Raw genomic sequence first — 27236 nt, forward strand, 5'->3', positions numbered from 1 at the left:
TTGATAATCCATTCGCAAATATTGTTGAAGGCAATAGCATTGTTGGCCAAATGAGGAGCACATGCATTCCATATAGACCGAGCAAACGAGCATTGCATGAGTAACTGAGTTGATGTCTCTGGAACTTGGTGACACATTGGACAAACTTGATCTCGTTGAGACCGCAGACCGAAGATATTTGTCCTAACCGGGAGAATATCATGGAGAATCTTCCATAGGATATATATGAATTTATATGGCATTTTTATTTTCCTGCCATATTGTGGGAAAAATACACTCCTGCTGGGTGTGACTTGTTTGGCGGGTTATGGTCAAAGAGTTGTAAGCAGATTTTGTAGTGAATTTTCCCGTGGATGTTAGTGGCCAAACCAACTTGTCTTTTCTTGTCAGATCCAGAGGAATAGTGAGTATTTGATGTACCTGATCTTGTGTAAACAATTGTTGAAGGAGATCTACTTCCCAGGGTTGGTTTTCCTCGTCGATGAGTTCAGCAACATATTGATAGTCAGTGAGATTTAGCTCATTTGGTTGCAAAAGAGTGTCATTGGAGTTTGGGATCCACCGATGTCTCCAAATATTAATGTATTTGCCATCTCTCACTTGCAAGATTGAGAGTCGTTTAACCTGCTGCAGCCCATGATATATGCTTTTCCATACTCACGAAGTACTGGGCTTGAGAAGGACAGTATTTTCCCCGGAAGATCTTAGAGCAAAGAGAATCTTGATTATGTAACAACCGCCATGTCGTTTTAGTTAGGAGTGCAGAATTATAAACAGCCAAAATCTTTAAATCACATACCTCCATTTCGTTTCGGCGTACATAAGCTTGTCCAATTCTTGGAATGCTTTGGGCGTCCCGAGCTATGATTCCACCAGTAATTATGCTGAACCTTGTCCAAAGCATCAATGGTATGTTGAGGAAGCTTTAAACAATGCATCGAGTAGAGGGGCATAGTACCTAACACACTTTGAAGTCGAGTACTTATTGCAGCTTGAGAGAGCATTTTTCATTGCCAACCTTGCAACTTAGTATGTATTTTTTCAATCAGATAAAAACAGTCATGTGTCCTGGAGCGAGAGATAGGGAGAGGAAGGCTCAAATATTTCTCCCATAAACCTATGGTTTTCATCTGAATTATATGAGCATATTGGTTGCGTACTAAGCGAGGAAGATGCTTGTTAAACAAAACTGCAGATTTCAGTAAATTCACTACTTGCCCAGAAACTTTGCTAAATTGATCTGATAATAATTAGAGGTACCTGAGTTTAGCTGGCTTTACTTTGAGGAAGAGAAGAATGTCATTCGCAAAACAAAGATGGGCAATACTAGGGCATGATCTCGCTGCTTTAATTTCATGAATTCGCCATTGTTGTTCTGCATTGCTTAAAATGCGGGAGAAAACTTCCATACACAAAATGAATAAATAGGGTGATAGTGGATCACCTTGTCAAAGACCTATGATTGGTGTAAATCCTCCCACGGAGCGCCATTCAATAAAATTGAGATTGTATCCGTACTGATGCATTTATCAATAAGTTGAATCCAATCAGCATGAAAACCAAGTTGATATAACGTGGCTTTCAGGAAGCTCCATTTAATTCAATCGAACGCTTTGGACATATGAAGTTTGATGCCCACCCATCCTTGCGTGTCTTCTGTTTTCTTCATTGAGTGTATTAGCTCATGGGCAATGATGAGATTATGTTGACTATGTCTTCCAGGAACATAAGCAGCTTGAGCAGGTGAAATCATCTTTTCTAGTAAAGGCTTTAGTCTATTTGCTATAAGCTTGGATATAATTTTATAAGAAATGTTGCATAAACTAATTGGCTGGAAATCTGCAGGTTGAGTTGGCGCATCAATCTTGGGAATTAGAACCTGATATGTGTGATTCTTGTAGCACGTGCTTTGACTTGAAAAAATGTTGCAGCATAGAAACAATATTATCACACACAGTTGCTGATAAAACCCAGCTTAAAAACCGTCACTTCTTGGGGTTGTCCACGGTTTCATCATGAAAACTACTTGTTTCACGTCTGTCGATGTAATATCTAACAACTTGGTATTGTATTAATCTGTAATGAAAGGGGTAATAAGGCTGATCACTTTCTAATGGAGTAGGGGATGAGTGGTACGAGTGACAGAGCTGAAGTGAAATCGTAACACATGAGCAATGCTATCTCTATCATTATTTGAAATACCCATAGTATCATGTAGAGCTTCAATATGATTGCGTCGTTTTCGGAAATTAGCATAAGAGTGAAAATAGCTCCTATTTCTGTCTGCATGTTGAATATGATATTGCCCACATTTTTGCAACTAAAATTCTCGCTCGACTTGAGGCCAATGCTGAAGTTGTTGATGAAGCAAGGAAAGTGTAGAACGACTTGCTGATGTGTTCCTTTTTTCACAATTCTGAATTTGGTGTTGAACTCTCTCAATAGTTGTTTCGACATGGCCAAAGTCATGTTTCTTCCAATGTAGAAGATGTCATTTGGTATTCCTGAGTTTCTGGACCAGTTGATATGGAGGAGAACCAACACATTCTTGTTGCCAAGCAGAGTGAATAACATCCTTGCATGTTGGGTGAGCTAACCAACATTTATAAAACTTATAACTAGGTAGATCGTAAGCTCAACAATAATCGTGACAAGAAAAATAGGATAGTGATCTGAAGCATGAGCCACTATATTTATCACCTTGGCAGAACTAAACAAATTTAACCAACGTACATCAGCAAGTACTTTATCTATGCGAACTTAAGTGTGTGCAACTCCGTGAAGATGGTTCAACCAAGTAAATGGATTACCAGAAACACCTAGATCTATTAATCCCATTTGGTGAATGCAATTTTTAACAAATAAGTGATGAGGATCTACACGCTGGCTTGTTGTTTCAGCATCAGTTAATATAATATTTAAATCAGCGATGATGAGTGCTCAAGGAATATCTACATGAAGGCTCATTTCTAACAAGTATTTCCACTGAAAACGTTTATCTCCGGACTCATTAGTGGCATACATACATGTAAGTAACCACTCCTGGTTATTAGGTACAGATTTAACAATAATATTCACCATACGTCTCGTTGCATGCATAATTTCAAAATAAAACCCATCTTTCCAGGCGAGAGCAATTGCCCAGAGAGTCCCAAGATGAACCACACCAATAATTGGGAAAATTAGTGTGGCGAACATAAGTATTATCTTATGAGTAAGGGTTTCTGTGTCCAATAAGGAAAAAATGTGGGTTATTTTTCTGAAGGCAGTGCTTTAAATAGTCCCTAGTTTGTCACAACCTTGGCAATTCCATGAAAAATCTTCATGGGAACAGATAAATGAAAAGCTATAGGAGTATAAAGGTGACAATGTATATATTGAAAATAGTAAATAACAAAAGGAATTGGTATCATCTGTTGCCGAGCAGTGGTGATGGATTTGGCATTAGCGGCTTGGAGAGCTTGTTTCAAAAGATCTGTTGGTGGAGATTCAGTGGTGTCATCCATGTCAGTGGCTTCATAATGCTCCATGTTGATCATGCATGTTCTATTACGCTTCCGCTGAGAATAATCTGAACTCGCAGCCCCACTTCGAGGGTCATTACGTTGTCTCACAACAGGTGAAGGAGTATTTCGGGTGCGCATGAGGCGAATAATATCACTTTGTTTGTGGTGATGTTGACGGTACAGCTGAATTTCATCTCTAGTTTGGCGCTACTTCGTATTGAGTTGCATAGCTTGTCCAAAATTCCTTACTTCTCCTTCAGCTGCTAGACGGTTGTTCCTACGTGTAGAGCATAGAGAAGAATCATGGGAAATCATTATATAATCCGGACAAATATTACGAGGCTGACCTTCATAAAAGACTCCAACCCAGTGAGGCACCCATGCACCAGATGCTACATTTATTCCTGTTTGGTGGGAGTTCGTGAGAGAAATTCCAACCAACGCTCGGAATTTGGTGCCACATAACCTCACCAATGGTTTCCGCAAAAAGTCGGATCGTTTCCTCATTCAGAAATTCAGGTAGAAGATGTTTAAATTCCATCCAAAATTTATGGGATGAAAAGTCTAAGTCATGGTAGTCACTTGATGGTGTCCATTCTCATAATCACTAAGTTGTTATGAAAATTCCCAACAGTTCCATAAATGGTAGAATTCTGATCAGTGTCCTTCTCAAACTGAATGGCGCAGATGTTTGGTTTAAGACCCATAAGGAAAAAACTCCAGCTTCCATCAGAATATCTAAGATGATTCCAAGCAAATTTAGCTGCCCTTTCTGCTGCTTTTGGTAACAATTCACCATATGCAATAAGTTTACCCGCTGCAGCAATTTTCCAATTGGCCATACCTCTTGACAAAGCCAAGACGAAATTTTCTTATATAAAAGCCAAGACGAAATTTTCTGATCTAAAAGCCAAAACCATATAAGATGGTTTATCTAGCAAACCTTTTGATGATGAGAAGAATATTGCAACCGTGATTGAAGTACTTAAAAGACAATTAATGTACCAACTCAATCAACGCCTGCCTGCACCTTTGGACTCCCAGCAATCTTGGTGGCAATTTCTAAGCTTAATTTCACATTTTAAGTAATCAAGAATTCTAAGAAGCATATAACGGTTTAAGCTTAGAAAAATCATCAGTTTTTGTAGGTTAAAAGTATACATAGAAATTTAAGATTCTTATTCACCAAATGTATTTAGCCTATTTTGATTTTTTATACACTCATTCCTACGCCATCGTAGATTCCTAGGTTAAAAGTATACATCGAACAACACTTGGTTCAGTGGTAATTTACAACTCCCCGAGGTAATTTAAATTTGCAGTCCGAAGGCCTTGATTTCTCCCCCGAAAGGTCGAGATTGGCAAACAGAAAGATCGAATATTCATGGATCAACTATGTTTATCTCTTATTTGGAAGATTCTTGGGGATGACATCTTGAAGCCCGTCTCCCTGCACACGGAATCATCCAAGATTAACCCACAAATTGTTGCACAAAACAATTGTAATTCTCAGCACACTGTTACCTGATAGTTATCAGGCTTTGACCGGTTTTGACTGGTGTCCTTGGTGCTTTCATGTTGTTACTCCAACTTTGATTGTTGGTTTCCTCTTCCTTCTTCTCTTAACTTTTTCCTCTTTCTCCTTGATAGGTGGCACAACATTTTCTGCGTCTGGATCCTGTGGACATGACGAAATCCGTATCATACCATACATAATTAATGTTGTACCTTGTTATCTGCAACCGAATCTGAATCTTTCGACTCAAAATTATCTGACTTCGAAAAATTTTAGAACTGTGAATTTGCCAGATTGGTTGGTTATACTGCACTCCCTAATGACCAATTTGAAAATAAGAGTTTCATCTTGATCTTGTTAAATCAACTTTCTGCCTGCTCTGCTTAGTTGACCTCCAATTAGACAATATAACTTGGTGAACATGATTCCACCGTACAACATCCATTCAATCATAATAATTATCCATGCTAATTTGTGCATACCTCGCTGCAGTGTACCTTGTAATTAACATGTTCATCAGCAGTGCATCTAATCTACTTTCTGCCGTTTTTTTCCGCAGTCTCTCCCATCACAGTAAATACCGCAATTGATGTGGCATCCCTTGCGGCTAGGTTTAATTTGTGGATTACAATTACCATGGCACTTCTTCAAAATCTTTTTTGCACTTACTGCAGGAAGACTCATCATCATAATCAACTTTTTTAGTGCATTTCTTATGTACCATGTGGAACCACTCTCCACCCTCAATCAAGCCCAGGATCGTTTCTAAGTAGGTGAACGTCTTGTCCAGTTGCATATTGCAACGGTTAATAGAATACCTGCAATTCCAATGGCTATCCCTTCAAAAACTGAATGAAACCAAAGTGCACCTATCAGAATTAAATGAAGAACTCTGTAACAAAACTTCATCTGGTTGAATATGCGCTGACGGCAGAATCGTGCTTCTTCAAGAACAAAACCTCAAGAGTATAGCCAAGAGTTTATTATTCATCCATATGTTATGTTGGAGTCCCACTCCGAGAGAACAAAACCTCAAGAGTATAGCCAAGAGTTTATTATTCATCCAAATCTTATGTTGGAGTCCCACTCCGGGAGAATCAAATAACGAAACCATTGGCAGTATACAACGCTGCCTACTCACATATAATACCATCTGTAGGAGTCGACCACAACTACATGGTTGAGAACCATGTGCTCTTCCGTTTGAGCTAAGACAGCAGATACCATTTCATAAAATACTCAGAGTTGTGGTGTTCTCTAGAATACATCTGAACCCCTACAAAATTCCAAATAATGAAGAAAGAAAAACATAAGAAATCCAATTCACAGAGAAACAAAAAAAAAATTGAAAATTAAAGGAGAAGTGCATTTTGGTTTCTTGCACAGTGCGCCACCCACATTTCAGAGACATATGCAATGCGTTTGGAGAAATTTATTAAAACTATCATACAAACGCAACAAACTATTTATATCTATTTTCTTTTGGCATCAAGTTATAATTAAGAACGTTTCCCTTTTGGATCTAGGCAGCAAAGAAGGCATATAGCTGGTTAATGTTATTATAGCAAGGGTCTATCAATTCAATCACCAGATTGTAAAACAACTTAAAATAGTTTTTAAAAAAATTGATATTCAAATCTTTGAAACAAAAACATAATCAGCTTAAAATCCGATCGAATATGAATATGTTTGGAGGAAAAATCACTTCGTCCATCGCCCATAAATCAGCTGCGAGACGTCCCAAATAAGCTACAGCAGGTGCTGAGATATATACCCAATTAAGTTTAGTATGACGAGATGATTAAAGCTTTTCAACAATGAATTGGAAATCAGAGCAGTTGAAAAACTTTAATTTCACATAACATAAATCACCAAATTCAGCAATCTCGTACAATAGATAAGTCGATGCGCCATACACCCAATTAGAGATTGTTGCAATACATACAGTTACATAAACAATAATACAAATCTAAATTTGAAAAATCAAACAGAATTTAAAAAAAAAACATAGAACCCTTTACCGTGTTTAAAGTGCTCTGAAAGATGAGGAAAAGGATCCAGAAACTATGTAAAAAAACAAACTTGCATCGAACAGCCGCAAATAACAAAGAATATGACCCACTCCATATTTAAAGGTTATGTAGTTTGAAAGCAGATGAAGATTTGAATAAGTTGAGTGGCCAGATTTAAAGGTTTTTCTTGCCATCAGAATTACCTCTAAGTGTTTGCCAAAAAAAATTGTTTAGGATCCAGCTGCTACCTGTTCTTCTTAATAAAGCTTCAAGGCCTTGTGTAAATCTTCTAGGTATGATCACGTACAACATATTTGGATGGTGGGAAGGGAATCCCAATCCCAGGGACCATATTCTCTAGAGAGGGTCCTAAACCCACCACCACCCATGTGTTTTGAATTCCCTTACTTTCTGGTAATCATATTCCTAACTACCATCTATGCCTTTTCGCCAAGCATGTTATATGCTTTTTCACCAAGCATGAACCTGAAATCGGAAACGCCGTATATAATATATAGATATATCCTATTCAGCGACAGTGAGATAAAAGAAAATGAAAAATCAAGTAACTTAGCTAAAAGTGATCAAGGGCATTGTACAGTTCAGTGGTTCATTGATTTTTCGCATATTCACTGATTGTTGCATACACTTCGTAGGTCAGCATTTGTAAGGCAAAGTGTGATATCTCCAACGAATCTGCTCTGCACCACTCAATAGTTATCTGCGACATCTTAACAATAACATCAACAACAACATAATGAAGGAGATCGGTGACTTAAAGAGTATGTAAATGACTATTTGTCCAAGATTTGTGGAATTCATGCTTACCACATCTCATATAAGGTTGACTTCTTAGCAATGTAGGAGACATATGATTTTTGGACACGCTGTTCCATCATAAGTAGATGGAACAAAGGTGCGTATTCTGCTTACAGATGCAACATAACCTTTTCAGTAACAAAAAGTACCAGAGATATATATATATATATAGTTTAGGAGAAGATATCTAATTATTTCAACGTCGAAGAAGCTTACACTGCAGTTTTAATGAGTCCTGCTTATTGCCTAGCCAGTGCAGTTTTAATGAGACTTGCTTATTGCCTAGCCAGATAGGTCTAGATCAGCTTTCTGGTTTACAATACTCTGTGTATCCATGTCGTCATCATCATCAGACGGTCCACAAAATTCTTCTAGATAGTACGACGTAAAATTTTAAGTATGAATGGATATGTATACAACAGCAGATACATACAGTTAATGCCAAATGTGTAGGTCGACGAATATAAGAAAGTAAAAAGGCAAAGAGTGGTTTAGTAATGAGGTTACATTGGAATGGACATTGAACCAAAAGTGTCAACCGTTGAATCTGCAGGCTCCATCCAACCCAATGTTGATAATTACATTGCCGGATGCGACTATTGGATTCCTTGTTATATTATTCTTAGGTTGGTCTGTGAAGAGGAGAGAGTCCACAAAGATAATTTGTTCAGGTTCTTACCGGACTTTTGGAGACAGCGCTCTTGCACAAATTCATTGAATGTCATTTTAGGGTAGGGAACATGTAATAGAAACAATCAATTATTACCAAATCAATTATTAGCTTCCTTCACAGGGCAGATGTCCCATGGGAAGGAGACCTCTTGATACAGGCAAACGTTCTGTATCATTCTGCCTGTTTTAATGGTTTTTTAATTAATCTATCAATTCGTGCACCATACTTGGTATGGTATGCTTGTCTTTGGTATTTCGTTTAGTTCCACGAAGTTATACTGTCACATTTTCAATGTGAAATACTGACTAAAGAGATAGAAAAACCCATTAGGTTTCACTTCCATGCGACCCCATAGACAATGATATTGAAACTCTTCAGCTATGCCATGTAAATTGGTGCCTTGTTATTCAACTTTTTTACTTGGATTCTATACCAAATACTAAAAAGAAGAAACCATGATAACTTTTATTGGTTTTGGTACCAAAAATGTTACTTCGAAGCCAGAGTGTGATTATGGTCCTAAATGTTCTAACAATGTTGAATTGGGTCCGTGTTTGCTAGCATTAGTAGAAGGGGTAGTCGTCACAGAATTCTGGTAAACTATCCATTTACAAATATCATGAAAACAAAGACCACCAATGTTCTGACAGTTCAAGCAACTACGAATTCTCTTCCAAAATATTCAATTTATTTGAACAATAGATCCTAATAAATGACATACGAAAATAAACGATCCAAGACACCTAGGCAGTTGACTCAAAGTCTAATGATATTTTTAGTATATCGAAGAAAATAATGAGGTAGTTGGTTACAAATCTAAATCTTGTGGTGGTTTTTGTTCGAGTCCCATACATCTGCATAGTTCCCAACGTGTATAGGAAGAATTGAGAATCGAGTACATGGAAAAATAAACACAGCTTCAAACCATATAAATGCCAATACTATACAATTATAGTAATACCTGCTTGTCATTATTCCAGTACTGCAATTCACTCATAAGCTAATTGAGAAACCCAAAAGAGACAAAATCTTCATTGAATTCCTACGGAATAAAAGGAAACAAAAACACTTCAGTAGTAGAAAACATGGAGAAGTTTGACAGACAAAAATAGATATACATTCTTGTAGTTAATTTTATGCTTTAACAGTTAAATATGCACTAACAAAGAGAGATTTAAGAGTTCAGAAGTTCAAGAATGATATTAAACTTAGTAGTTGAAAAAGGGGAATCTTAATACTTCAAGGGTTTCCCTTGCCGGACATAACAAAGGTCCAAGTTAATGTGTATCTAGAAAAATACGTATCTGGAAGAATATCAGAGTGGAGTAACATAATGTTTTGGATATTAGGTTAATCGGGATCTGTTACACAATTCTAAATGTACAAAACAAAAAAAAACCATTGTATTATACTCCATTGCTGAGTTATAAAGGATATTCAAAATCAAAATTTCACAATTACCTGAAGAGGGTGGTGCAAGAATTTAAAACTTTGTTGCCGAGTAACCTAATCAAAAACTTTTTGCGAGATGGAGAGAGAGCTCCTATTCATGTTATCTAACCAAGGTAGTGAAGAAAACAACATCAAAAACTAAAAACCCTAATCAAACCACACCAGAAAAATAATCAAAAAGCCTAATCAAATACAAATCTGAGAAGAGTTACGCGAGAAAGCTGCTAGAATCTAGATAAGATAAAGAAGATAAGCTTCCCATTAATCTATCAACCTCCAAACAAAAAAATCACTAAAGCTAATAAATTTCACTAACTAATCGTTTTACTTTGGCCTGGTTTAAAATCTGAATAAAAATCAACAAACCTTAATGAAAAACGTCAGGGAAGCAAGGAAGAATCAAAATAAAAGAGACAGACAATCAAAAAATCAAGGTTCCTTTTTTTTTTTTTTGTAAAGCAATTCAAGGTTCCTGCGTAAAAGCAAAAAATGATCGGAGAGGAACAGGTGAAAATTCGTCGGAACATCGTTCTTGTATCAAAAAAAAATAGACAGGTGAAAAGGCTATTTTACGCGTTGAATTCAAACAACCAGGAACCATAGGGATATATCGACAACCCAGAGCGTCACCTGCCTCCTATTCGGTTCACCCACAACCCAAGAAATTGGCTTCATTTTCTCTCTTTACGTCTCTCTAGTTTAGGTTCTCCATTGATCAATTTATGAAATAAAACACTAATAATTCTAATAAAAAAATCTTAATTAAACCCATTTTCTTCGTCAGCATCAATCAAACAAAAACTCTAACTAAATCCAGAAAAATAAAATAGATTACCAAAAATAAACAAAAATCCTAATCCAAACTTACAAACCACTTCATGACGCTAAATTTCGGTTTGGAATTGAGGTATTGAGATTGATGCAATCAATTACTCGAAGTAATCAGTAGACAGACTTGCAAACAAAAAAAAGATAAATTACAAAGTTTTTGACACACCTGACACAATATAATCAACACCGGGCTTCCATTGATAGCTTCTGATGGGTCAAATCCAATCATTACATCACAAAATCACTCAGCAAGGTGAATCGAGAGGGAGAAAACAATTTTCTTGGGTTTTGCATAGGAGGTACCGGTGGCGAGGAAGGAAATATTAGCTATATGACGCAAATAATTTTATTCGTTTTCACCTACTCGAATAATAACAATGCCATCTGTGGAAGTCGAACCCACAACTACATGATCGAGAACCATGTGCTCTGCCATTTGAGAAAAGACAGCAAATATAGTGACACTTAAGCGAAAATTATTCATAGACATAAAGGGATAGTAAGAAGAGAGGTTACCTTCAGCTTACTCAGTAAACCTAAGAAGTCATCTACAGAAACGAAGTCTTGAGCAGCATTTCACTTTCGGCAAGTAGAGATTAGAGCTCCTGAAAGTTGATTAAACCCCCACTTAGGAACCTTGTTTTGCCAGGCAAATGTCAATAATTTGGACCCCTGTAAGTTCCAAGTAAGTAGTAAAATATCAACAAAAGGTATTTTCTTATCATTAAACCAAAACAAAAAGAGAATAATATATGTTGAACTACCATCGTTTTAGACAGCTAATCTGAGTGTAAAGACAGGAGTAGGCTATAAAATACTCACCAAAGTGACACAACATTGATTCACTGGCATGTCTAGATAATCAGGCTCATAAAAACAAAACAAACAAAAAACTTTAATTAATAAGATAAGTTTGGTCGAGCTAACCAACTCAAGTGCAACCTAATTTACCCAAGCTCCTTGTTGCTGTCAAACAATAATGAGAAGGAGATTTCCAAGGCATAAGAGTAGCATCTCCAACATATTTCACAGAGCTCAATGGTGTTATATTGTCTCATGGTGATATTATGATTGGGACTTCCTCAATGATATTTCGAGCACAAAATAGATTGAATACAGAAAGATTAGGATTACCTAAAATATCAACGTGTTATCCCAACAGATTTGCTTCAATGGAATTACTCAGGGAAAGTTCATTAACCTATCAATGGAATGGTAAGCTCGGGAACTCAAAGATAGAATCGAGAAAAGGGTTTGCATGCAGTTTCAGAAGAGATAATTCAGAAGAACGGTGGCAGTCAGAAAAGATATAGCTTGTTTCTTTTTTTCGTCCAAGGAAACACGGTCAAATCGGGAACCCAGGGCATCCAATGTTCAAAAATATACCTCGCCCAAATCGACGGCCCCGAATTACTCTCGCTGCCAGTCTTTCCAGGACACAGGATCGCTCAATCCGACGATCATCTTTGTCCCAGAGACAACCACCACATTAAGTTGCCTGCAATAACCAACATAGAATTTAGACAAAAACATGAAAACAATGTTTGAATATTTTTTAGAGGCCCAAAATTAGTGAAGCATTTCTAAAATAGACAAAAACATTAATTGGATTCCTAAAACAGCACCACACTTTCATTAGAAGGACCAAGGAAGTGCGAAGAGACATCTGTGCAACATTTGTGTACGTTAGTAAAGACAGGAACTAAATCTATATGCATGGCTTGACATTAGCAACTAAAGACAAATAGTTGTGGCATTAAGACGTTCAATAGGATACTTGTGACAGTTGCAAACCAAATTATAACACATTAATCCTTCAGAACCTGATAAGTTACATACGATGTTGAGTTCAATAAGTCTCACACCACCCTGAAAGTTCTTTTTATTTCAAATTCTGTCACGGGAGATAATTCATATGCTATAGTCCCTGCAGAAGCGAACTCGATATCAGTTTTTTACCAAAGAAAATTGTAGGCACATCCATGTTTCTCTTCACTAATGTCTTCCATTTAGTAACTTCCTTCATTGTACTTTAGCTGCTTAGCATAGGCGGCAGTCCTGTCTATCCTATCCCGATCACCTTTCGCAAGAGGTTTACCAATATCCATTAATTAGAGTTGAACTAATGGCCATTAATTGGGTTTTTTGAGTTAATACATATTCAGCAAAAATAAGAAAAAAGCCATACTGAAATTAGCTTCCAAAGTATATGTACTTTCATATTTGAAATAAAGATATACTTAGAAATCAATACTTCATGATCTATAAAAAAAAAATTAGAGTTTGAGTTTATTTACCTTTATATTTTGAACTTCGCCACCATTGTCATTGATGTGGCACTGATACATCTTTATCTTCTTCAAGTGATTGATTCTCTTGCTAAAGCCTGCAAAACCCTAGGATTTTTAGCCTTTGATCAATTAGATATACTAAATATACAACAAAACTGAATGAGAAATTCAAATTGAGAATCATAAAAGCTTACCCAGATAAAACCCTAGGATTTGCTTCTACTTTAAATTTTATTATCTTCAACCGCAATTAATGATTCCAAAAACAATCACGAATAGCTACATCATGATCTCCACACTATTATCAACAATAGTACCTTCTTCAAACAAAAAAAATTATCAGAACACAAAATCAAGAAAACCACCAAAACAAACTGATGGAATAAACTAAACGGATCTACCAGAATCATCGATTGCTGTTGTAGCCATGTTTTCAAAAAAGATAGCCCTACAATTTGAGTCTCTCTTCGTTTTCTCAGCCATAACTTTACGGCAAAAAGCCTAATTTCTTTCCAAATTGATATAATTCATGGGAATAATTTAGTGCTGTTGTTGCAGTACAAAATAAAAAGCAACAATTTTAGGTTAATAGAGATCGAATTTCTTGTTATAGATTTACAACTTCTCTTTACGAAAAGAAACCTAAAGTATCAGCACTATCATCCCAATAGCTTTGCTTCAATGGAATTCCTCAGAGAAATAGTGCTGATGAAAAATTGCACGAGGTTTCAGAGAGAATTCATAAGAACGGAAGAGATGGCGGACGCAGAAGAACTTTTCCTTTTCCTCGATATGAAAAAAGAGGACATTTCACTCTTAAGAACTGACTATTATGCATTCACTGCATAAGGGAAAACCTTGTATCCACTTATTGTGCATAACCCATGACAGTAAAATAGATGCAACCAACTTCATCGAAGGAAGACAGATTATCTGTTTAAATGACCCAAATAATATCAACTCTCCGAGGTATGAAATGAAAGTAAAGTCTTACGACTGTAGTAGGGAGACTTCCATGTTAAAACTTTAATAAGAACATGCAAACTTAAAGTAAAATGAAAATCAGTGATAATAAGAGAAAACTAACACCTTACCTAGACTGGTAGTTGCAAGCCGTATATAGATGATTAATTTTCAAGATATTTAAAGCCAGACTGAACCTACAAAGAAATCAATAACAGAGATGGGTGAGTCGCTGATATAATAGAAACAACAAATAACAAATGCACTCATCAAAAAAATATCAAAAGTCCAAGTTAATTACAGTACTTCAGAACAAAAGATGGAGAGCAAACTCGAAAACAAAGGGACAAAAAGTTAGGAGCCTAAAAACTTCTCTAACATTCATTCGATAAATCTATACAAAACAAAACAGACCCAAAAAAATCCTATACAGGACAAAACAGACCCAAAAAAGTTGCAAGCAACCAATCACGAAAAGAGTCAAAACCAATCTACGCTGAGGATTGCAGCATCTACGTGTGTACTCAACATTTGGAGTTTGTAAGGAACTCTTTTGACAGGACAAAAGAGATAGAATCATGAAAGCCACAAATAAGCTTTTACAATTAATCATACCAAATATAGATGCTATACAAAGTGAGTATTCATCCAATCCAGAAATGATTCTTCTGAAGGAGCATCCAATTTAACTCCTCTAAACAGAACATCATGATAAACTCACAAATTCGCAGATCATTATGTCAACTTAAGACCTTTGGAATGGGAATAGATTTCTATGAAAACACTCTCCTATGTTAATATAATTCCTAAAATTGACCCAACTATTCCGTATTCAAGTGATTCAGATACACGCCTAGAACGTTTGAATTTTTTGCGAAAACATAAGAAGCAAGTCCTAAATACATGCAGAAAAGCACAAAGAGAACACCATATTACCATGCTCATCCATAGATTATGTAAGAAAATGATACATGACAGATAACTTGGGAATCATTGCAGAGAAGTTACAAAGAGAACTCCCCTCAACATTTCACTATTAGCAATTACATCATTAGGAAGAAAATGATTAGATGGATATTTACCTATATTTGTGTCATTCGCAGTGAAAACTGCCTCATCTTCCTGGCGAAAATACTTCTTGGCTGTGGAGGGTAGAAAGTATAAAGTATCAAGGAGATGTGCAAGTTGTGGCAAGACAGCAAGGTATTAAAGACCCAATCAGGAGTGCTGAGCTTTAAAAAAAAATTAATTCTTTGATATTCATTAACTCCAGAATTGCTTCACCACAAAATAAGGGTCGTGTGGGTACTTCACGTGCAGTTATGAATAAAGATTTAAATTTTAGAACAATAAGCACGTAAACTTCTTCATACCTCACTACAATCACTGCCCGGATTCAAAAATATACACACACAATTTAGAGATTATTAGAGATTGTACAATATACACATGATCAAGATTCATTAGCTGGTGGTAAGATAAATACTCATAGGGGATATCATTACAGAGGTAAGCAAATTCAATAATGTTTCACTTAAATTTATTGGATTTTCAATAATTTCATATAGGTTTATTCAAGTGAATCATCGCTGCTGAATACAAATATGCAGGTATAATATGGACTTAACTATCAACAACAACAAAAAAGAAGATATAAGATGGACCTGTAACATTAGGTTCAACTTTCAACAACATTCATAGATTCATTCTCAAGTGATGTGAGGGACAATCAATGTTTGGTAACACAAAGCCCCCAGAGTTGTACCATCAGTAACATAAACAAAACCCCAATTCATATTTCATATTAATAATTATTCAAAATCCATAATTAAAATTCAAGATATAAAATCCCACAAATTTAGAAAGAATATGGAAGCAGAAATCAAAATACCTGATCGGCAAATCTCCATCACTCCCCCACCTCATCTTATTCTTGATAATATTGACATTTAAAACCTAGGGTTCAAATTCCTTCCGTAATAAATTTTTAACGGCCAGAAACCTAGAGCACAAAGAGCAAAAAGAATAACAGAGAAGAAAGAACTTAGGATTTCTTTCTTCTGGAAGAGTAAAAGGATACATCCATCTTTACTCATCATCTTTTTGCTTTGAAGAGATGAATTAAAACTCAACCTAATTTCTTTTAATAAATATGGGATTTTTTAGTGTCAAATTAACCCCGAGACAAAAGGGGATAATTAGGGTCGGATATCAAAACACGATAGATGATTTTTTAGTGTAATGAAAGATAGCTTTCCTGAGTTAACTATGCGGATGAATACCCTTTCAAGGATCCTCCAGATATTATACTAATTTAATCAATAACATAAAGAGAGTTCAAAATAGAAATTTAAATTAATACCATCAAAAAAAAAGGAATTGAAGGACCTTTTCATACTCTCTGAAGATTTAATTTAAAACGGGAACTGAAAAACTATAATCAAGACAGTGATTGCTTAAAAGGTATTTCGTAGAAGGCTGAAATAATTGTACCTTGGATTTCTTCAAGGGAGTTGCATCATGGGAAAATATGCAGGAAGATCCCTGATAGGAGAACAATTCACGCAGATATTAGACGACACTGAATGGAAGCATGTATGTAAAGCCCCAAGATATAATCCTGGCCGAGAATCTATCGGACTTGACTTTACCCGGAAAAAACCTGCAAGAAAAAACTGCAAAAACTTTAATCATTTCTCTTGCTAGTCAATTCTTTGAACATTTCAATCAAGCAGGGGCAATGTCAATGGATTAAAGAGAAAAATAAAATACATACAAAGGCGTCGTCTAATAGTTTTATTTATTTTTCTTTTTGAAATGATATGTGGCATACCTACTACAGTAGAAAACCATATCAATGAACTGAAATTAATTCCAGTTATGGAATTAATCCATATCAAGGAATAATTCCATAACCGGCTATCTGTAACTCGAGTAGTTTTATCATTGTGTGCGGGTGTTTTGAAGCTCTCCATTTGAACACGTATTTCTGCAATATTTTATTCCAATAGTTTATTCAAATCCTAGTTGTTGCTAGTTTCTGCAAGAATTTAAAAAGAAAAAAGAAGCATCAAACAGATTAAGTTGTTATTCATACTAATAAATATACTATGAGTGAAAAAGTAAAATCAAAACAGTAAATTTCTATTTGAAAGGCGATGTTCACTGGAATTAGTATGAAAGCATATGGTGAAATATGATAACATCTAACACAATATCACACTATGGTTTCTGCTTCTATTAAGGTTAATGCGATGAGATCAAGCATAGTAATAGAGGAGAATCAGCTTTATGATCTACACTGTCTCCCTTTAACTTTTTCCACGAAAACAATTATGACATCCACCAAATCCCATGAAAAGTTCGAAGCAATTTATCAGTTTAAAGGAGCTTTATTTCGATCCAAAGACATGATTGACGAAGCAACTTTTGAAGCTAATCTGTACATATTTCTTCTGTAGGGTTTAAGGTTTCCGCTCTAGTTTTTTTTTTTTGTTTGTTGTAAGTATACTGAAAGAGTTGCAGAAGAAGTAGGGTTCTGGAAAGAATTTAGTGGAGGTAACGTTCTGCTGTACTTGTTAATAGATGATAAATCGGGTATCCACAACAGCGTCACATCATTAAATGTCATGTATGCCTGATAGTTCAACAAACAATTACTCCTTAAATTACAATTCTATCAAATATGTAAAGTAGGAATGCAGGGTAAAGTAGCAAAAGAAAACATATGGGCATTTGATATGAACCTCAAGGCCTAGACAATACGGTTGATATACCACTTGCAGTTGAGGAGAAAAATATCAATGATGAGAACTTCAAGTGTCATTTAAACTCCAATTGTAAATATGATTGTACTAAAACTAAAATCAGTTTGGTACTATTTGTGTTAAACCACCATATATAAGTGTCATGACGTGGAGCGATTTCTACTGTGTTATGTAAAGCCCTGGCTGCTTGCTGTTTCAACTAAGAATTTTGTGCTATTGGGAGTGGTACCAACCTGTCCTTGGAGAAACAAAATTTTGACATTATCCTTCCCGTCGCGCATGGCGAACTCTGTGTCCAATGATGCTCCTTTAAAATCTCCGAATTTCAGTTTACATGCCTAAAAAGAGCACCCAAACAATTGCATTAGAGTTACAGCAACAAATACATTCTAAGAAGTACGACAAACTCCTACATTTAAGAATTGCAGTACTAAAATATTTCCTTGTTCTTTTCCTGTAAAATCACAAACTCGGCAATTTAGCAAAAACCCACAGAATTTCTATTAAATTTAAGCAAAACAACATGAAAATCTTAAAGTCAGTGGAATATAGAACCGAAGGAAAGTGTCTTATGATTCTGAAGAAGTTGATTAGTCATCATCATAAGCATCTATAGCATAGGCTTCACCATCTAGAATTTTAGAGATAAGGGGAGGAAAAGAATGATGGTTAGACAAAACAATCTTTTTACCTAGTTCTAAAATCAATTTCACAAATCAGTTAAAAGAACAATACCTCATAAGATTCATTTGATGCATAAAGATTGGTTCAAACAACACTAATCTCGCTACAAACCAAACTCCATTATCATGAAGCCATTGTACATCCAGGTCACTGCCGCAAACAACCACTAATCCAAATCAAAATAAACAACCACTAATCCAAATCAAAATTAATGTAAAATATAAATCCGAGAAAATTGATGAACAAAGAATCAAGATTATTCAGATACCTCTCTACCAAACATTAATCCAAATCAATTATTTTATTTTGATGAATCCTACTGTTACCCTTTTATCCACCTGCAAAATCAACAAAAAGTGGTAACCCTGATCAAGATAAAGGACAACAATCACACATCATCATCTACTTATACCCATCTAAACTAAGAAGTTCAATTTACATTAAATTGATGAGTTAGAAAAACTAAAACTGAAAGAATGTGATGACTTTTTTAGCCAGACTCTTATTAGATTGAAGCAAAATAACACCCAATAAGCACCAAATAATTAGGTAAGGATTTGAACTTAATCTCTGTTTATTCCAGAATCAAAACAACAATGCATTATAACCCCCTAAAACAAAAATTAAAATCAATTAAAATTAAACAAAAAATAGGATTAGAATTTCAGTTTGGGACTGTGAGGTAGCATCACTGATTTTCAAATTGAGACAAAAGTTCGAATTTGGTGAAACATGGAGATACTGAAAAAGGGTATCAACGATTTGAAGAAGGGTATCAATGATTTTTTAGCAGTAATTTAACACCGAAATAAAGGGTGAGAGATTTGGTTGAAAATTTACAGCCTGAAAGATGATTTTCCCCTCTGTTTCTTCCTCCGGTGGATGAGTCTCCACTGTTGAGAATTTTATCCTAGCTTCGTAGAGGAGATGGATCCAAAGGGAGATGAAAGAGGCAGATCGATTCGTTTTAATGATCTGATGATGCTAGTAATAAGAACCACTGCAACTATGCCAGTAAGGTGCAATTAGGGTTTCCATTCGTAGATTTAAATAAAAGTAAAACAAGAACCACTTGAACTATGCTGATATGGGTGAAAGATCTCGATTTTACACAATCAATCTGAAAAATTATTCAGAATATAGTGAAAGAACTTCGAATTCGAAAGGTAAAAAGTATTTGACATCTGTGGTAAACATCGGAATGATTTCCATAAAACTGTGAGGTGATATATACGGTAAAACTCGAGCTTCATAAGTGTGGCCCCCTTTCATTCACAGCCGTCCAAGTCATAGCTTGATCAAGACGATAGGGACCGCAGGATGAGCCTCCCAGTTCAATCTTGTCCGTTTAATGACTCTCAAATCTCAAAGTCAAACACCACATTTTTTTATTAAAGTGATTAATTACGTAGCTACTTACACCACATGATTTAGTGGATTTAAAAATCACATGCCCCCACATTTCATGACTATCCATGCATGTATAACTGTCATGAACCCGGAACATAAATGTGTATGTGCACATTTCTAGGTTACCTTTAACAACAAACTGGGGCAAGTTAAGTTGGGAAAATACCGCGAGTTCAAAAATGAATTCGCAGCACCCTCACTGTCGGATGATGGAGATCAAATAATCATCCAAATGTGGACTTAACCACAGTTATATCCAGTTTTTTAAAAATATACGTCCTATCTTCCCAAATAATCGCATATATTTTTCAGTTTTGGCACAAGGGCATTCTTCACGACTCATGCATTCTTTTAAACTACCTAGAGTTTCTATCTATCAGTAGTTCTTATTTCTAACTCTTAGAATATATTTTTGTTTGTGATGATAGCAGAAAACGAAGCATAAAATAGCATTGATTTATATTATAATAACAGAGGCGAAATCAGCTGACATAAAAACATGATAGCTAAACTAACAATCAATCAGTCATTAGGGAAAGCAAGCAACTTGAGGGGAAGGAAACTAATTAAGGATCAATTAAACAGAACTATAAGTTGCTGATCACAAATACAAGATATTCCTACTATCATCATCACTGAATAAATGCAACAGTCTGAATGATCTTCGTTTTGTATTAAGTGTTTCAGGCAACTTGAGGGCAAGGAAACAACCCCACTAAATCATCACCACTATATAAATATAGTGCCTTTCACCAATCACTGCTCTCCGTTCTTTTCTTTTTGGATTCAATATCTTATCCCCACGCTTGAATGGACAGTTAAGTCATGATCATCAGCATCGCTACCTAGTTATTTAATTAGGGATTTTTATGTTTTCGTGTTTTATTTGTAATTAAGCAAGAAAATAGGCATTCACATGGTCTTTAATAAATACGGCGAGTTTTTGAAACTTCCGATGTCTAACTGTGGTTAGGTCCATAATTTGATGATGTCATATCTTCATCATCCGATAGTTAGGATGCTACGAATTCATTTTCTGAATTCATGCTGCGAGTTCAAAATATTTTCCGCTAAGTTGTTCCAAAACACTCTGTGATAAAATGCGGAGATATAAATAGTCAGTGAATCTTCACCAGTTCCCAGACCCGATTATATAATTCTCATCACAAGAATTATATACTTTTGACTTCAAAGGCGTCGTTCCAGACCTTCCAAGAATATCATTGATGTCCTTTATAAGATTTCACTCAAATCTCCTGAGGTCGACGCTCCAAACGTCAGTTATTAGAATGACATTCTAATCCTCCACCCCGTTCCTCCTATTTCACGACATTTTACATATGCCATGAAACACAAGTGTGTTCATGTATCACTTATTTGATTCCCATCATATTTGATACATTAACCCCTAATTGGAGAAATCTCTCATAAACAAAGTTACAAGGATACACATGCATAGTTTTTGTATTCTCTCGCCACTCACATACGGAATCTATTACACCTTGTGCAATGCAATTAGAGAAATACCAATTATCATTTCTAGATTAAAATGAAAATCCACTTGGTATTTTGGTAAAGAAACCAACCAAACAAGGTTATACTTCACCATTGTGTGAGTCTAACTAGCATTTCCCATTAAAATGTTTGGAGGAGTAGGGTACTGACAACCAACTATGTTTTGAATTTGTAATCTTACGCCTTTTAGCATAATGATTTCAAAACCTAATTTTAACTCAAATTCTAAACATATCTTTGCAAAAGAACTGGCCGAATCATTGTATTGATTAATGTACTGACCAATTTCCGGTTCTGCCATGCATCGATTTCTTAGAGATGAGATCCAAAATTCCATTGTAAATTAATGGCGTCCATGCCATTAGATTCTTGAGATTTTTCGTACAACTGTAAGGCACTTTCCGAGTGAGTCCTTTTGGAAGTCGCATGTTATTCCCGATGGGAATTCTCAGAAAGAAATGGTAGTCTGTTTGCTTCAATCTCTACGACTACTGCAACTCTTCTCCTCATTCACTGTTCCAACTAGTTCTAATGATCCTGCTTGAAACAAACTATACAATTTAGTAATGATTTCAATTAATGGCTACAGATAAATTCCACAAAAACCAAAATGAAAAAAATGTAAGGCAGAGATACTATATGAAAAGGACGTTAATTAAATAACGTGGCTTTCAAACCAAACCGTCAGTTGGTGATCAGCACCAAATTGGATTTGCTTGCTTCCACTTTAAATTAATTAGTTCCAACCGTCGCCCAATGGACCAAACATACAACGTACAGAAGAAAGAAGGAGATAAAGAAACTTTGTGATTCAGTTTCCCACTGTAACCGTCGTGGCCCAACCAATCGTCGCCTAATATTAACAGGCATAAGTGTGCCGAAGAAAAGAAGAAAATAAAAGAAGACTTTGTCTTAAGATCGTTGGATATTTTCTTCTATTCAACTGATGTTGACCCAAGTCACGACGACCAAAGAAATAAGAAGACTAAAGGAACTAAGTACAGATCGAGTCGAGTATTGGATACTCTGTTCTTAAGACGAAATTCACCCCACTCCGGTGCTAATGGGTCTTACTTGTGAAACGTCTCCCAGGATACAACAATCTGTCTTCCTCGAGTAGAAGCACTCCAAACTCAACGAAACAACGAACCAAATTTAGTGTTTATCTCTCAATACTATGACAACAATGGATGCAAGTAAAATCTGATTTTGGTATGTGTTTTTCTTCTACTTGGAATGAACCATGAGTGGGGTTTATATACTTGATAAGTGACTCTTAGGAGAGTCATGCCTTTTGGGAGAGTCATGTCTCTTCGTGGAGAGTCACATCTCTTGAAAAGAGTCCCTTCACAATTTGGTGTAACTTATCCTAAATTCTATTCAATTTTTCCAACATCAACTCAATTATTGATTTAGGAACCATTAATTGCGAGAATTTGACACCACCATCCACCGATCAAGCCACCGGTAAAAGAGCGCCAACGCTATAGCACCACCTGCTTAGCAACAAAATGATTATTCCAAAGTAACTGCCAACATTAAAGATAGGAAACTGGTATGAAGAACTGAATCATATAAGGATGAATAAACTTTGAACCTATCCAATAAGCAGTCAAAATAAATTGCAACAAACAAGCATCAAGACAAAACTTGAATATAAGTATCAGACATGAAAAAATGTAGGTACTTCAAGAAACCGGATATCAAACAAGAAGAGAAAAGGACAAATAAAATCAATACTGGAAAATATCATATTGAAGAAAAATTGTTTGGATCCAACAATAACAGAAGAGATTGAAAGAAATTGAGAGACGAAAATGGGGATTTTGACCAAGTCAAAATAACTTTGACAATTACTTGACTTTCCACCACCACCCTTCTATTTGGAATATTATTGAAGAAATAACAGAGTTTTTTTTTTGTTTTTTACTTCTTGTGAAGCAGGCAGTTTGAAATTAGGGGATAAATCTTGTTTTTCCCCTTTAATAAATACTACCTCTATTTCAGGAAAAGTGATATTTTCACTTTTTTAATTTGGCATTGTATTTGTACCTGGATGCCGGGGTGTCGATTACATATTTCCCCTAGACTGCTGCTCAACCAATCAATGCCAAGAAAAAAATATCTAGCAACAAAATAGCAGATTTACATCTAATGAACAATGTGTTTTTTATTTGAACCCATCCAAACTGGACTTTTATTTAGATCTATTGCAAAAAGATATTGCAAAAAGAGTGTTTTTTGTTTCCGCATAAGTTGATACTATGTTAAATGCTTACTAGAGAACCCAATTTACTATGTGTAATCAGTGGTTTAATCCTTTCGTTGTGCCTCAATTTTTAACTATCACATCCCAATGCCAGACAATGATAGACTCAAATGACCTTTCACCAAAGTGGATTTGTTTGCTGTCAAGAATGCATTTCACTTCCTTACGCAAGCAAAACTTGGTAATACAAATCCAATACCAACATAACAAACTAAACATTGCAAACATGGTTTTCAAACTCGTATAAATTGTTTGAGTTTTTAGAAAATCAAGTCGAATCATAATTCCGAATGATTTTGACCATGTATGAATCACTTAATTTTCTGGAAAAATAATTGCAACGCTGAATTGTTTTGATTATAACTCGTTTTTTTTAATTATGACTCGTGCTGAATCAAACAATTCAACAGATTCAGAATTTATTTGCATATTTTATTATTATTTCTGGACAAAAAAGCTCTATTTCCTTCTCAAAATAAGAAAATTACCAGTTAGATTTTTCAAATTAAGAAATAATTGGGAAAAGGATTTAAGAAAAGGAAAAAACGTTATTGACTCGACCACCGGGAGTAGAACAAAGGTGACAGGATATGAACCTACATCCCTGTGTACCCAAAACATATGCTTTGACCAGACTGTGTTACACTTTGTCTCCCACCCTTGAGGTCGAACTCAAGACCCTTTGTGTGTTATTTAACATCTACCAAATTAAAATATTGGTTAACTTGCGAATAACAATGAATAACAAATATATCATAATTATGTCATACAGTTATCTTTGATGCATAAACGACTATCGAAAACATGGGAGTACCAAAATACACCACCAATTTTTTCTTACGCAACATGTATGGACAAAACTTAAATACAATTCCGAGAGTTCAACTTAATGAATCTCAATCGAGGAATAATATTCAGATTTATATCTCTTTCTCTCACAATCAGAAAGTTGAGAACCAAATCCGTGTTCTTGATTTACGTGTGAGAGTTCTTGGACGATCTCAAAAATCAATATCCAATAATTAATCAAGTCGTATCCAATAAACAATGATGGATGTATCTACTTTAATTGATTTACGTACAACCTGTGATATTTCAATTATAAAGATAAACAATATAATGTGGAAAAAGAAATAACACAGACACCAGAAATTTTATTAACGATGAAATCGCAAATGCAGAAAAACTCCGGGACCTAGTCTAGATTGAACACCAAATTGTATTAAGCCACTACAGACACTAGCCTACTACCAATTAAGTTCAGACTGGAATGTATTTGAGACCGAATTAAACCCTCATATAAATTCAGTTACATTCACGCTCTTTATGCCTCTTGAATCCCAGCAGGACTCTGCGCAATTTTTTAGAGTATTGCTCGGTCGAACTCGCAAGCGTTGATATCTCAAGCTTGTTTGTCAAGTTTAGTTGATCAAAACTATAAGTCTTGATTTCTAGTCTACTTATAGCTATGTCTCGGATTAGGATAGAATGTGTAGTTGATCTTTAGACTTCACGACGTTCATCGATTGAAGACGAAGATCTACTGAGGAGAGCTTGGAGGAACTTCATCAACAAAAGGTATATGGAGACTAAAACTTATCTATCACTCAGAAGTCTATTCTATTGTATCTCCTAATGAGACTAAGTCATAAATCTATATAGACTTTTATATTATACACAATTGATATTTCAAGTTGAGTTTAACTCGGTTATCTATTTTTCGAAATATGTGTTGGAAGTTTTTTGCTTTAGCTACGCTCATCATAATCTTGACGATTTAGTTGGAAATAATTTAATACAGTGTGGTGTTCCCATACTCATGAAAAAATACATTTGGAAATAATTTAAATGTTAAAGTCGGGGAACCAAGTTTGCAGACCATTATGCGAACGGTTCTACCTGAGTTAAGGTCCGAGACAACAGTATGCATACCGGTTTGCAAACTGCTGGACAAGACCACAGTCCGGAAGCTATAGTTTGCGTACCCGTTTGCAAACTTAGTGGTTAAATTTCTAAAATAGGTTAATTATGTTTTCATACTCATGAACAAATACATTTATGAATTAAGGAATGCAATCTTTGCAAACCGTGGCTTAATGTTCATGAATTGATTCTCATCAATCAATCCGATTTTGATTCAATAGGTTCATATATATTTCTGTGAAATAGTGAACAATTGAACAACTCTATTTGAAACACAATTAGATTCAATTGATTATCTTTCATGTTTGATTGATCATCATAGTTGATTTATAAGTGTTAGATGAATGTGGTTAAAACAAAAGTGTTCATATGGCTAACTTCGGTTAACTATTATTGAGACAACTCAATATACACGTTTAGGTAGGGTTACATATATCTAAATGAAAGTGTATTTCATTTGTGTGTAACAAACTAAGACCTTCTAACGGTGGAGAAATATTTTTTTGGTTTTAAGCAAACTTAGCTTCAATTTTAAATCACGTTTTCATCTAACGGTGAATATTGAATGCTTTGTTACTAAGCTATCTTAGCTTTGATTGAAAGCAAACCCTGATTTGAAAGACTATATAAGGGAGAACTCTAGCAACTAGAAAACCTAATCCCTGCACTTTCATGTGTCCTAGTTGCGACTAGGGTCGATTCTCCTTTAACCTAGGTTTTTCCAAAATCATTATAGGTTAACGACTTGAAGACTTTATTTTGGATCTGTGAAGCCAGACCCAACTATTTTCTCCGTAGTTGCGTGATCTGATCTTACTTGTTGTATCTTATTGAGTACTATCTTCTCTAAGATTAACTCGAGATTTATCTCTGATAGGTAAGATACAAAAATTAATCACAAAGATCTTCGTCCCATTCTTTGTGATTCCACAATAACTTCTTCTACTACCATATATTTAAGTTATTGTGAGGTGATTGATATTTCTAGGCTGTTCTTCGGGAATATAAGACCGAATTGTCAATTGGTTCCTGTTCACCTTGATTTATTAAAATACATAACAAAAACTTCATAGGTACTTCTGTGGAAGACAAATTTATCTATCAGAATAGACTTATCTGTGGAGTCAGATTTGTTTATAAGTCTTCGACTTTGGGTCGTACCAACTCTTAGTTGTGGGTGAGATCAGCTAAGGGAATCAAGTGCGTAGAGTCCTGCTGGGATTCAGAGACGTAAGCAACGCGACTATACCTCAATCGGTGTGAGACTTGGTTAGGGCTCAACTGCATTCCGGTCTGAAGTTAACTTGTAGTAGGCTAGTGTCTGTAGCGGCTTAAGACAGCGTGGTGTTCAAATATGGACTAGGTCCCAGGGTTTTTATGCGTTTGCAGTTTCCTCGTTAACAAAATTTTTGGTGTCTGTGTTATTTCTTTTCCGAATTATATTCGTTTATATCATTAAAATATCACAGGTTGTGCGTAGTTCAATCAATTGGTAGATCCGATCTTGTTTGTTGGATATTAGTTGATTGGCACTTGGGCATTGGTCTTTGGTAGCGTCCAAGTTATTTCTCATATCAATCGGACTCATAGATTTCTATCTGTCCG

At 35.5% G+C, this 27236-nt stretch overlaps 1 long non-coding RNA gene across 50 annotated transcripts; it reads right to left on the reverse strand.

The window, feature by feature from the left end:
• Nucleotides 1–4616: 4616 nt before the first annotated feature.
• Nucleotides 4617–19707, reverse strand: LOC113306102. 50 transcript variants are annotated; one of them, XR_003338611.1, is made up of 21 exons: nucleotides 19355–19707; nucleotides 18783–18852; nucleotides 18566–18680; nucleotides 18064–18168; nucleotides 16897–17103; nucleotides 16557–16738; nucleotides 15955–16065; nucleotides 15146–15205; nucleotides 14195–14260; nucleotides 13295–13417; nucleotides 13107–13195; nucleotides 12196–12307; nucleotides 11944–12010; nucleotides 11632–11663; nucleotides 11326–11481; nucleotides 10976–11238; nucleotides 8070–9568; nucleotides 7863–7959; nucleotides 7238–7755; nucleotides 5031–6298; nucleotides 4617–4956 (listed from the first exon to the last, which is right to left on the reverse strand). It is a non-coding gene; the product is annotated as an uncharacterized LOC113306102 (long non-coding RNA). The 50 variants fall into 50 exon arrangements; XR_003338613.1 differs by having other exon boundaries at nucleotides 11632–11676; XR_003338623.1 differs by lacking the exon at nucleotides 11632–11663 and having other exon boundaries at nucleotides 11326–11414.
• Nucleotides 19708–27236: the final 7529 nt, after the last annotated feature.

This window comes from Papaver somniferum, chromosome 1 (genome assembly GCF_003573695.1).
Source record: "Papaver somniferum cultivar HN1 chromosome 1, ASM357369v1, whole genome shotgun sequence".
Lineage (NCBI taxonomy): Eukaryota > Viridiplantae > Streptophyta > Magnoliopsida > Ranunculales > Papaveraceae > Papaver > Papaver somniferum.